General features: G+C 46.9%; 1 long non-coding RNA gene across 1 annotated transcript; it reads left to right on the forward strand.

Annotated features, from left to right (window-relative positions):
* Positions 1–1,193: 1,193 nt before the first annotated feature.
* Positions 1,194–6,659, forward strand: LOC121134261. The gene is made up of 2 exons (XR_005871330.1): positions 1,194–1,306; positions 6,229–6,659. It is a non-coding gene; the product is annotated as an uncharacterized LOC121134261 (long non-coding RNA).
* The last annotated feature ends 5,629 nt before the right edge of the window (positions 6,660–12,288 follow it).

Genomic DNA, 12,288 nt, shown 5'->3' on the forward strand with positions numbered 1-12,288 from the left:
TACAGAGTGAGTTTCAAGACAGCCAAGGTTACACACTAGTCAATAGCCTAATGTAAACGGGAGTGTGTTACCACTCAAAGACACCAAATGACGTGTAACAGCTTGATTTTCATAGTGAATAAACAAGAGAACTGGAAATAGTTCAGTGACCATCAATAAATGACAGAAAAATACTCAATGCAAGTTATCCACCATGAAAAGAAATTAATTCATGATTAATGCAACAGCATTGAAGGATCTCAAGAGTTAAGATTTTTTTTCTATTTTGAGACACACAGAGAAAAAAATTTAAGCAAAAACCTACCACAAACTGTGTGATTCCATTTTATTTATTTATTTATTTATTTATTTATTTATTTTTGGTTTTTCAAGGCAGGGTTTCTCTGTGGCTTTGGAGGCTGCCCTGGAACTAGCTCTTGTAGACCAGGCTGGTCTCGAACTCACAGAGATCTGCCTGCCTCTGCCTCCCAAGTGCTGGGATTAAAGGCATGCGCCACCAACGCCTGGCTCCATTTATTTAAGATTATAAAATATAGCCAGGCGGTGGTGGCGCACCTTTAATCCCACCTTTAATCCCAGCACTCGGGAGGCAAAGGCAGGCGGATCTCTGAGTTTGAGGCCGGGCTGGACCGATAGCCTCCAAAACAATACAGAGAAACCCTGTCTCGTAAAAAAAAAAAAAAAAAAAAAAAAGATTATAAAATATTAAGGGCTGGACACTGGCTGCTCTTCCAGAGGACCCTGGTTCAGTTTCCAGCACAAGACAGCAGCTCACAACTGTCTGTAACTCCAGTTCCAGGGGATCTGACACCCTCACACAGACATACATGTACACAAAACACCAATCAGTGCTCATAAAATGAAAATAAACAAATTATTTAAAAGATTGTAAAATTAAACATCAGTATGTAGTAACACAAAGCTCGTCAAGTATTCTAATACATGCTTGAAATCCCAGCACTCCAAGGCTAGAGCAGGTAGATTGCAATTGGTTCAAGGTTAGCCTGGGCTACATGGTGAGTTGAGAGTCAATCTGGGCTGCATAGTGAGACCATCCTCCCCATCTCAGAAAAAGAAGAAAGAAAGAAAGAAAGAAAGAAAGAAAGAAAGAAAGAAAGAAAGGAAGGAAGGAAGGAAGGAAGGAAGGAAGGAAGGAAGGAAGGAAGGAAGGAAGGAAAAGGAGCTGGGGGGGAGGGGAAGGGCACACGACACGCAGGCACTGTCGGCTAGAGTCTCCAGGGAATGAAACGAGTCTCTGAAGAGGCGACCAACGCCTCTCTCTAGTCTTGACAGCACAGCACAGCAGGTAAGTGACAGCAAGGTAGAGAAAGCATTGAGTCGGATCTGTTCTGGAAGGGTTGGCTCAGTCTGGGGAGCTGCCCGCGCACAGCGAGAGGGAGACCAACCCCAGAACCGGAGCTTCCGTTGGAAACAGAATTCATTGTACTTTCTTGATGAGCACGTTCCAGGGCACAGAGCGGGGCGGAGCAGAGAAGAGGGCAGGAAGATGCTTGACAGAGGCACCGACAGGCAGAAAGGCCTGGAAACCCTCTCTTCAGTGAAACAGAGCTGCAGCCAGGTGTCATTTTGAGAGGATGCTTGTGGCATCGATGGCTCGACAACCCAGCAGCTCCGTGAACTGTATTTGGGGGAAATTCAGAGCAATGGTCACAAGACAATACTCTGACACACGGGGAAGCCAACCAACAGAATTCTTTTAGACCATAGGGAAGGGACCTTGGGTCATAGCTGTGCAGTGTAACACGAGTCTCCAGCTAAATGACAGTTTATAGATTTTGGACTTCGAGGCTTTATTCTCACATGGCTTCCCTCTAGGTGCTGCTTCTGCATCTCTGAGGGGAAAAAAATTAACCACTATATTGTTGTAGGTGCTGGGAATCAAACCCAGGCCCTTGGGCACGGTAGGTAAGCGCTCTGCCAATAATGTGACATCCCCAGCTGGTGCTATGCTCCTGACTGAGCTTGCTGCCAGCAATAAGTCTGTTTGACCTAGCCGCTGCTAGTTCCGATGGTGGGACCTACCCCAGCTCAGGTAACAGGTGTACAGGACTCCAGTCCCACAGACTGTCCGAGTCTTGTATCTACAAAGTGTTGATTTTATCCTTGACACTTTTATCCTTTTGCTTCTAAGATCAGGAAATTGCCCTTGGAGAAGAAGGTCGGGGGAGATTACTATTCCACTCTGGGAGCAGCGTAGAGATCATACCTGAGTCCATTAACTGAGTGTTAACTTCTTTTTTTTTTTTTTTTGGTTTTTCAAGACAGGGTTTCTCTGTATTGTTTTGGAGGCTGTCCTGGAACTCACTCTGTAGACCAGGCTGGCCTCGAACTCACAGAGATCCGCCTGCCTCTGCCTCCCGAGTGCTGGGATTAAAGGCATGCACCACCAACGCCCGGCTCTGAGTGTTAACTTCTAAATGATTATTCAACTCTACCACAACCTAGCCCCCACTGGAACAGTGCAAATACTTCGAATGAAAGAATGTAGTTAGTGACGGGGCCGATGAGACAGCTTAGTCGGTTAAAAACTCTTCCTGTGCAAGCCTGATGATCTGAGTTCCACCCCTGGCTCTCACGACGGGAAGAGAGACGCAACTCTCAAAGGCTGTCTTCTGACCGCCATGTGTGCACTGCGGTACACAGCTGCCTGCACTCACACACACTGCAAGCACACACACGATACAATGCTGCTGTTTTTTAAAGAATATAGCTAATTTTAAAATCCAATCAGCAAAATAACCCCAGAAGTCTCACTGCAGTTGTTTAAGAATCATAAAAACCAAAGTAGGAGGCCCCCACCTTGGAATCAAGAGCACTAATTCAACACTGATAACTTCCAGTGGGGGTGAACTAGATCCCAGACAAGGAATGCATAAGAACGATTATAAGAATACATTGTTTTCTCTTTTTTCAAATGAATTGTTTTATGTTATGCACATTGGTGTATTGCCTGCGTGTGTGTGCATGTCAATGTGAGGCGTCACATCCACTGGAACTGGAGTAGCAGACAGTTGTGAGTAGCAGACAGTTGTGAGTTGCTATATGGGTTCTGGGAATTGAACCAGGATCTCTAGAGGAGCAGCCAGTGCTCTCAACCCCTGAGTCATCTCTGCCCTCCCTTGTTCTTTCTTTTGAGGCAGGGTTTCTCTGTCTGTGACTCTGGTTGCCTGGGGTTCACTCTGCAGGCCAGGCTGGGCTCAAACTCAGAGATCCACCTGCCTCTGCCTCCCAAGTGCCCCCTTGAGTGGCTCACACACATACTTAATGAAATCAATGAGTATACAAATAGACCCTACATGAATTAAAACAGAAAATAGGTAAAAGGCTGAATGAAATAAGTAAACGAACTCAGGGTTTGAAATAGGAATCAATAAAGAGAAATACTGAAAAATTAAATTTTAGGAATGAAAGATTCAGTAACTCAGAAGCAAAGCACCCTGGAGCGGTGACACACAACTTTATTGATCCCAACACTCTGGAGGCAGAGGCCGGTGGATTTCTGAGAGTGAGAGGCCAGCTAAACTCCTGTCTCAAAACAAGACAAATGAAATCTCAACAGAAAGCCTGGCCAATAGAATGGACCAAGCGGAAGATAAAGTTTCAGGCGTGGAAATCAGACTCTGACAAACACAAAATGGCAAGAAAATATGAAAACAATAAGCCAATTGTTAAATAACAATAAGTAAAAGTAAGCCAATTGTTTCAGATGCCTTTAAAACAATCTAATTTACCAATCACAGGGATAAAACGCAGAGCTAAGGGTGTGAGCTGCAGGGTGGAGCTGCAGGAGAGGTAGTGCCGTTGTCTCTGGCATGCATGCTTCACAGTCCAGCACAAACCTGGCTGTCAGTCATGGCGGGGAGTGGCAAGAGCTGGGCACATCCTCCATCTGTTCTCGTGTCACTGTGAGGCGTGGTAAGCCACGGGGCTCTGCATGGCTCTGATGCCGGTAAGCCAAACAGTATCAAAAGAGAGGCGGTGGGCTGGAGAGATGGCTCAGCAGTTAAAAGTGATTACTTCTCTTTGCTAAGGACCTGAGTTCTGTTCCCACCACTGAGTTCCGGTGGTTTACAGTCCCAGAAGACCTGACATCTCTGGTCCTGTGGTCACTTGCATGCTGGTGCACATGCAGATACAACCCCCTCCCTCCCTCCTTCCCTCACTTCCTCCCTTCTTCCTTTCTTTCTTCTTTCCCCTTTCTCCCTCCCTTCCTCCTTCCCTCCCTCCCTTCCTCCTTCTCTCCCTCCCTCCCTCCTTCCCTCCCTCTCTCCCTCTCTCCCTCCCTCTCTCATTTCCTCCCTTCTTCCTTTATTTCTTCTTTCCCCTTCCTCCCCCCTCTTTTTGTAAAGAGAGAAGCATAGTTCGGGCAGGAGGAAACAGGACAGATCTGTTTCACAACAACATAGATACATTTGATAACACTTAAAATGGTTGTGTTTCATGTTATGTGCTTTTTATCACAATAAATAAATGGAAGTCCAGGGATTCAGCTCAGAGCCTATTGCGAACAAGGCCCCAGGTTTAATTTCCAGCACTGTGAGGCCATCTGTTTTGTGTCAGCAGCAGCCGCTGAGGGTGAGGCCAGAAGGATGGAGACTGCCATGGCTGTGATTTGTCCAGACAAGGGAGAGCAGCCAATAAGCCCACATGTGATACAGAAATATGTCCCTTTACCCTGGGCTCTTTTCCTATTTCCATTAGAGAGGCCAAGGAGAATCCATATGGCTTAGGGAGTCAGGACCAAACAACTTTTCTTATGATAAATCTTTTTTTCTGAAACATTTTTTTTAAGTGAAGTGTCAGGCCGGACGGTCCCATTGCTCCCAATTGAAATAAACCTAGACTCGGAGGCATTAGGAAAGACATGCCATCCCCCTGTGGGTGGACCTGCAGCCTCATTATGAGCCAGACTTTTATGGTTTGTTTTTCTCAATCTTTTCTGCAAGCCCCTGGGATTGATCATGTCATTTCTCTCCACACTTCACAGGTTTGCACTTTCAGGCTATGAGGGGGCATTTAAGCTCATCATTACGGCATCAGTTCAAATACGATAGCTTGTATTTCCAGTGTCAGTATCTTCTGTTGCACTTAGAGGTTCAATAGGTCGGTCTTTCTATCCATCTCCAAGAAGGAGACAGTTCTCTTTTCTTCAATATTCCAACTTCCTTTCTGCACCAAGTCTCAGCCCTTTCCTTGTGCTCGGACCCTTCTGATTCACCCAATCAGTCTTTGGGAGCTCCATTCCATACCAACAACCTGGGCAACAGAACGCCTGTTGCTTGTTCACACCAAAGTATCTAGAATTTATTCTTTTAATTCAAGGAGACTATGTAGCCCAGACACCATAGTCATTGCTTTCAGGACTGCTTTACTTGGCTTAAAATTGTATCTTAAGGGGGGGCCAGGTGGGTTCAAGACAGGGTTTCTCTGTGGCTTTGGAGGCTGTCCTAGAACTAGCTCTTGTAGACCAGGCTGGTCTTGAACTTACAGAGATCCGCCTGCCTCTGCCTTCTGAGTGCTGAGATTAAAGGCGTGCACCACCAATACCCTGCTTAAATTTGTATCTTTTTAAGATTTACGGATTTATTTATTTATTATATATTCAGTGTTCTGTCTGCATATGTCCCTGAAGGCCAGAAGAGGGCACCAGATCTCATTATAGATGGTTGTGAGCCACCATGTGGTTGCTGGGAATTAAACTCAGGACCTCTAGAGGAGCAGCCTGTGCTCTTAACCACTGAGCCATCTCTCCAGCCCCCAGTGCAGTTTTGCAAAGTGAAGAGATTTACAATGAGCTCCCATCACCTGGCCTCATCCATTACGAACTGCTGTCAGTCATGTTTCACTTACACTTTCTGTGGCATTTCTAGTGGCGTGTATTTCTGTCACTCCAAATCTTTCATCACTACTATACTAGGATTTCTTCTTCTTCTTTTTTTTTTTTTTGGTTTTTCAAGACAGGGTTTCTCTGTGGCTTTAGAGGCTGTCCTGGAACTCGCTCTGTAGACCAGGCTGGCCTCGAACTCACAGAGATCCACTTGCCTCTGCCTCCTGAGTGCTGGGATTAAAGGCGTGTACCACCAACGCCCGGCTTATACTAGGATTTCTATTGCGTTCAATTGACACCATGAGCACGGCGACTGTTCTAAAGGAAAACATTTATTTGGGGCTGGCTTACAGAGGTTTAATTTATTGCCGTCCTGGCAGGCAGGAAGACGGTGCGTGTGGGCAGACATGGCGCCAGAGAAGGAGCCGAGAGTCCTACGTCTGGATCTGCAGGCAGCAGGAAGTGGACCGTGAGCCACTAGGACTGGTTTTGAGACCTCCAAGCCCACCCCACAGTGACACACTTCCTCCAACAAGACCACACCTCCTAATAGTGCCACTCCCTATGGGCCAAGCATTCACACACATGACTCTATGGGGGCCAGACCTATCCACGCCACCGCAACTTCCATGGCGAAGACACGGAAGAAGAGGATCTCCTAAGTAAAAAACCCTAATAGAATAGTGCACAGATATGCTGGCACCAGGGGAGATTCAGACCCCACCCCTGTAAGTTGTCCCCTGGCCACCACACACATTCTGTAACACATGCACCTCTCTCCCATAAAGAAATAAATGCAAATCTGAAACAAGAAAGATTTAGTCAATGTGGCTGCATTGGAAAGGACAAAGAAATCCAGTGACTCCTCATGCCCGGCTTCTCAGAGTCCCAACATGAGGACAACGTTTAAGGAAGGCAAGAAATACACATAACGAAGTCTAGGCTAAAGTACGGTCCTGCCCCTCGGTGGCCCGTCATGCAGTGCCTCCCGGAGTTTCCCGCACCGTGTGAATTCTCTTTTCTCCGTCTGTCTGGAGACAGGCTTCGGCTTTTTCCTTCTTCCAGCAGATCTCTGGGGGAAGTCCCAGTTCCCTGGAGGGCCTTGTTTCCACAGTCCAGTTACCAGGAGACGGGACATGAGTGTCTCTCCAGAGCAGTGGTTCTCAACCTTCCTAAGGCTGCGACCCTTTAAAACAGTTCCTCATGTTGTGGTGACCACAACCACAGCATTACTTCATTGCTTCTTTATGACTGTGATTTTGCTACTGTTATGAAGAGTAATGTAAACATCTGTGTTTTCTGATGGTCTTAGGCGACCCCTGTGAAAGGATCACTCCCCCCAGCCCCACCCCGGGGGTTGAGACGCACACAGGTTGAGAACAGCTGCTCTAGAGTTCCTCACTCCTCCTGGGCACACTGCTGCCCTTTCTGAGCTCAACTCTTCACTACTTGAGTTTGCTTTTCACTTCATGGTTCTTCTGAATGAATTCTCTTGACAGATGCTGGCTTTGTGGTTAACCCATCTATAAGCAGGGGACTATGTGTCCTGTGCTGACTAGGGGTGACCTTGCTCCAGAGAGGCCTTCTTGGAAAAGAGTCTGCGAACATTACCCCTCCAAGTCATTCCCCTCCACTGAGCACCACTCTCTCTGGGCTTCGATAAATTCTGTGTTTACAGCCTGGCAAATTCTTTTGCTACCCACATCACTGGCCTTCTAGATATGGTTTCACTTGGAGATACACAGTTTCGTCCAAAGGTAAAGCCTGGTAGGGCCTGTCTCCTGGGCTGGCCATGGCAGGGGTTGAGCTCATACAGCTGTCCTACACAAAGCAAACTTTGTTCTCTTCTATTCAAGCACACCTGATTTTAGACTCTCGTCTCAAGCTCTGGAAGCCTACCTGGCATTTGCTCTGTGCTTTTCCAACCATAATCTGTCTTCTTGTAAAGTTCTTAGCTCCCCCCTCCTGTCTTCCCTTACTGGAAATGTCCACCTGTGTCTACACAGGACTGGATAAAAGGCTACAATCTGTGGGAAATACCCTAAGGAGGTGAGAGCACTGTCTGTAACCTGTGACTTTGGGGAAATGCTTACAGCACAATAACCACGGGCTATGATACAAGATAAGTAGTTACTTTATAGTGAGGTTGCTAGAGGGTAAGTCACTATTTTCCTTATCTAATCAGATCTGTCCTCCACCCACTGTCCTCTGCCACATGGTAGTACAGGGCCACAGAGGGCTCAAATGAGAGCTAAGACTAGATCTTTCCCCAGGTGAGGCCCTTCTTGGAAAGGCTTTGAGCACCCTATCCCTTTCAAGATATTCCTTGCTGGGAACAAAGAGTAGCCAGAGTGAGACTGTGATAAACTTTCTGAACTAGAGGAGATGAAACCTGAACAGCATTTCTGGGGTGGGAAAGGGGGAGAACAAGTTTCACCCATGTGGAAGATTCTAGAAGGCTTGTTCCATTTGAGGCTACAGGGTGACACTCACTACAGCCTCTTTCTTAAAGCTGCTGTAGAAGAAATGGCAACTGCACCTCCACCCCTCACCCCTGCCCTGCCTACCTGTGAGTCTATAAATAAGCAGAGTCCCTGGGTGCCAGCCAGATCCCAGCAGAGTGGAGAGTCACTTTCATGTCCTCAAGGAAGCCTGCAGACCTCAGCTGGGAGACTCTGAGGTATCAGAGGGCTACGGCACACCACCTCCCTACACATAGACTCCACACAATGAGTATACTTCTTTCGTCTTGTTCATTTGTTTGTTTTTTCAATACAGAATCTCACTATTTAGCCCTAGCCATCCTGCAGTTTACTATGTAGACAGGCTAACCTCAAGTTCACAAAGATCCACCTGACGGCTCTGCCTCTTCCTGCCTCTGCCTCTGCCTCTCTGCCTCTCTGCCTCTCTGCCTCTCTGCCTCTCTGCCTCTCTGCCTCTCTGCCTCTCTGCCTCTCTGCCTCTCTGCCTCTCTGCCTCTCTGCCTCTGTCTCCTGCGTGCTGGGATTAAAGGCATGAGCCACCAGGCCCTGCTCAATGAACACACTTTAACTAAGTCTCTCTCTCTCTCTCTCTCTCTCTCTCTCTCTCTCTCTCTCTCTCTCTCTCTCTCTCTCTCTCTCTCTCTCTCTCTCTCCACTTCCCTCCTTCCCTCTAATCCTCTTCCCTTCTCTGCCAAGAACCAAGGGCATCTTGGCTGCAGGCTCTTGTGAAACTTCCCCCTTCCTGCTATGTCTGGCCTGACTCCTAACCCCAACCCTGAGAGAGCGGTGGAGGGAGGGAGAAATGGAGAAATGAAAGGACATGCTGTACACATCTTTGTGCCAGTGGGTAGTCTCAAATTCCATCTGGCTACTTATACACCACTTATACAGTGCATGCCTTTGATCTTGCCAGGGAACCATATTGCTTAATAGTAACATCCAGGACTTATGGATGTTAAATTCATGGCAGATTCCAATACTATAAAACTATTCAGGACTTGAGAATCCCTTGCTGAAAGATTGCAAAATGCTTTATAAAAGAGATCCTAGTCATGCCTCTAACGTGCTCATTGAGGTATATGAAAATTATTGCCCATGTTTTCACAGGAACACTTGAAGTGTGGTATAGTAAAATAACATGTCCAGTGGAACAGTTTCAACATGTCACCAAAGTTCATGCTTTGCAAGTGTAATCCCCGATGTAGCATTGTAGAGATGAGACCTTTAGGGGATTGTTAGCTCAGATGCGCTTTGTTCTCATGAATGGACTGATGTTCTTGGCAGACATGGATTCATTGTCACTGAGAAGTTCCTACACACTTATAAGCCTCTCTACCGATACATCAATCCAAATCAGACCAAATCAAACTGAATTAGAAAAATCCGTGCTGAATGGATACAATGCTCCTGGATGGGAAAGGGAGACCAGAAAAACCACGAGTATGTTTTCTGGGGGACAGTCTTGAGCATCTCTGGGGGAGGGGTCATCATTTGGCTGGCTTTCTGAGATGCAGCAGGGTTTGGAGAGAGACAGGGGAGAGGGCTTGGGTGCAACGTCCACCGTAATAGTCACCAGTGAGTTTATCATAAAAGCAGAGGTCACCATGATGGCTTGAACAAGAACAACTCCCATAGGCTCCTAGATTTGAATGCTTGGTCACCAGGGAGTGGCACTATTTGGAAGGATTAGAACGAACATGTAACCTCGTCGGAGGAACTGTATCACTGGGGCTGGGCTTTGAGGTTTTTAAAAGCCCAGGCCAAGCCCAGCAGCTCTTTCTTCTTTTGCCTGCAAATCCACACGTGCAACTCTCGCCTGCTTCTCCAGCACCAGGTCTGGCTGGGTGCAGACACGTCCCCCATGAGATATCGGACCGAACCTCTGAAACTGTAAGCTCAATTAGATGTTTCCTTTATTAGAGTTGCTGTGTTCACGTGTTTCTTCACAGCACCAGGACAGTGACTAAGGCAGTCACATCAAAAGTCTGTGCTCCTGTAGAAGGTCAGCCCCGGCCCTGGGATGGAGGCTGGCCCGCTTGCTTTAGATACTTCACAAGGCCTCCTTTGAGGTGTTGCTACAGAGAGGACACTGAGGTTATTGAAGCCAGGGATGGCAGCGATGGTTCTCTATGCTTGAGGGAGCCTCAGTGGGCACAGAACACACCCAGACACCAGATTCTCAGCACAAATGAGATTTATTATGCCAGAAGGATAAGCCAAATGCCTCTGAGTCAGGCAAAGATAGCAATGGCTGCCTGGCACAGGGTCATTTGAAGGGCTGTAGCACTGGAAAAGAAGAAAGGATCTTTTTGATCCAAACAAACCAAAAAGAAAAAGAAAAAAGGAATATATTCAAATAATTTTTACCAAATGTGGTCACTTAATAAAAACAACTCTAAGCAAGTTTCCAAACTGAAACCAGAAGGAAACCCTGTAACTCACTAGCTGGACTACTTTTTTTTTAATTTTACAGCAGACAGAGTAGCAGGATCTCAGGTCTAGTGGGACTCTGTGGAGGGGATGGAGATAGGCTCAAAGCCATTGTGAACAAGAAAGGGCACAGTATCTGAGTGTACCATTAGAGCTCACACAAGGAAATAACTATCAGAGACTCACACAGTCCGTCTGAGTTTCTCATCAACATGTCTCTTGAACTGAGCTTTAGAACCTTGAAAACAGGTTGGGCATGGTGGGTGCACACCTTTGATCCCAGCACTTGGGAGGCAAAAGTGAATTCCAGGACAGCCAGGGCTGTTACACAGAAAACCCCGTCTGTGGTGGTGGTGGTGGTGTCTCAAAAACAGTGTTCCTTATTGAGATACCACTCTTCTGTGTGACTCTGAAATACACACTTGGGCCAGAAATATCCATCCAGATTTGTACAGGAACGCGCAAGGATCAGACCAATGAACAGAACTTGAAGGGAAAGAAGAGAAAAAGGTATTTATTGTGCATAGGGTTTGTTCTTCTTGTTTTGGGGGTATGTGGGGGATGGGATTTACTTGAGGTGAGGTGTCACTATGTATCCCTGGCTGACCTGGAATTCTCTATGCAGATCAGGCTGGCCTCAGACTCATAAAGATCTGCCTGCCTGTGTCTTCTGAGCACTGAGATTAGAGACATGCAATGCCATGCTGGTCTCATCCATATGCTATAAGCAGGCATTTGATAACCTGTGGAATTATAACCTTCAAACAGACATTAGCAAAGGGTGTGACGATCCACTGATCTGACCTACAAGCATCTTCTGTGAGTTCTTTTCTTTTTTCCTTTTTCAATACAGGGTTTCTCTGTAGCTTTGGAGGCTGTCCTGAAACTCACTCTGTAGACCAGGCTGGCCTTGAACTCACAGAGACCCGCCTGCCTCTGCCTCCCGAGTGCTGGGATTAAAGGCGTGCACCATCAACAACTGGCTATGTGAATTCTTTTCTATGAGACCAAGACCTCAAAGGCAAGGCTGCCTTGGAGGGACAAAGGCCATACCTACACCCACCTACTGAGCAACAGGGACAGGAGAGGCATGTGCTCTTCAAAATACTGATGTTATGATTTCTTCAGAACTTTTCCATACCGTTGCCCACCTCAGGCTGTATGGTAGGGGATGCTGGTTAGTTTGATGAAAGACATTCTGTTCTGAAGAGCTAGTGGCATTTCAGAGCCCACATCAAACCTTTGCAGCACATGCTGGCTGGCTTCAAGGACAGACCTTTCTTAGAGTGAGACACTCAGCTCTCTGCCTTTCATTCTGGTGCTTCCCTTCCCAGTGAGTACTAGGCTCCTCCCAGTGACTCCTCATCCCACAGGCTTTGCACTATCATCTGGGAACACCGGTGCATGTGGACTGCATTGTTGTCAAGGCAGGGGGCACTGACCATGCTTTCTGCGCTGGTCCACTCAGAAAAGATTGATAACAAACCCTCTTGTTCAGTGTTTCACTGGCACAATGTGAGTATTTTG

This window comes from Mesocricetus auratus, unplaced genomic scaffold (assembly GCF_017639785.1).
Source record: "Mesocricetus auratus isolate SY011 unplaced genomic scaffold, BCM_Maur_2.0 Super-Scaffold_4256, whole genome shotgun sequence".
In the NCBI taxonomy this organism is placed as follows: domain Eukaryota; kingdom Metazoa; phylum Chordata; class Mammalia; order Rodentia; family Cricetidae; genus Mesocricetus; species Mesocricetus auratus.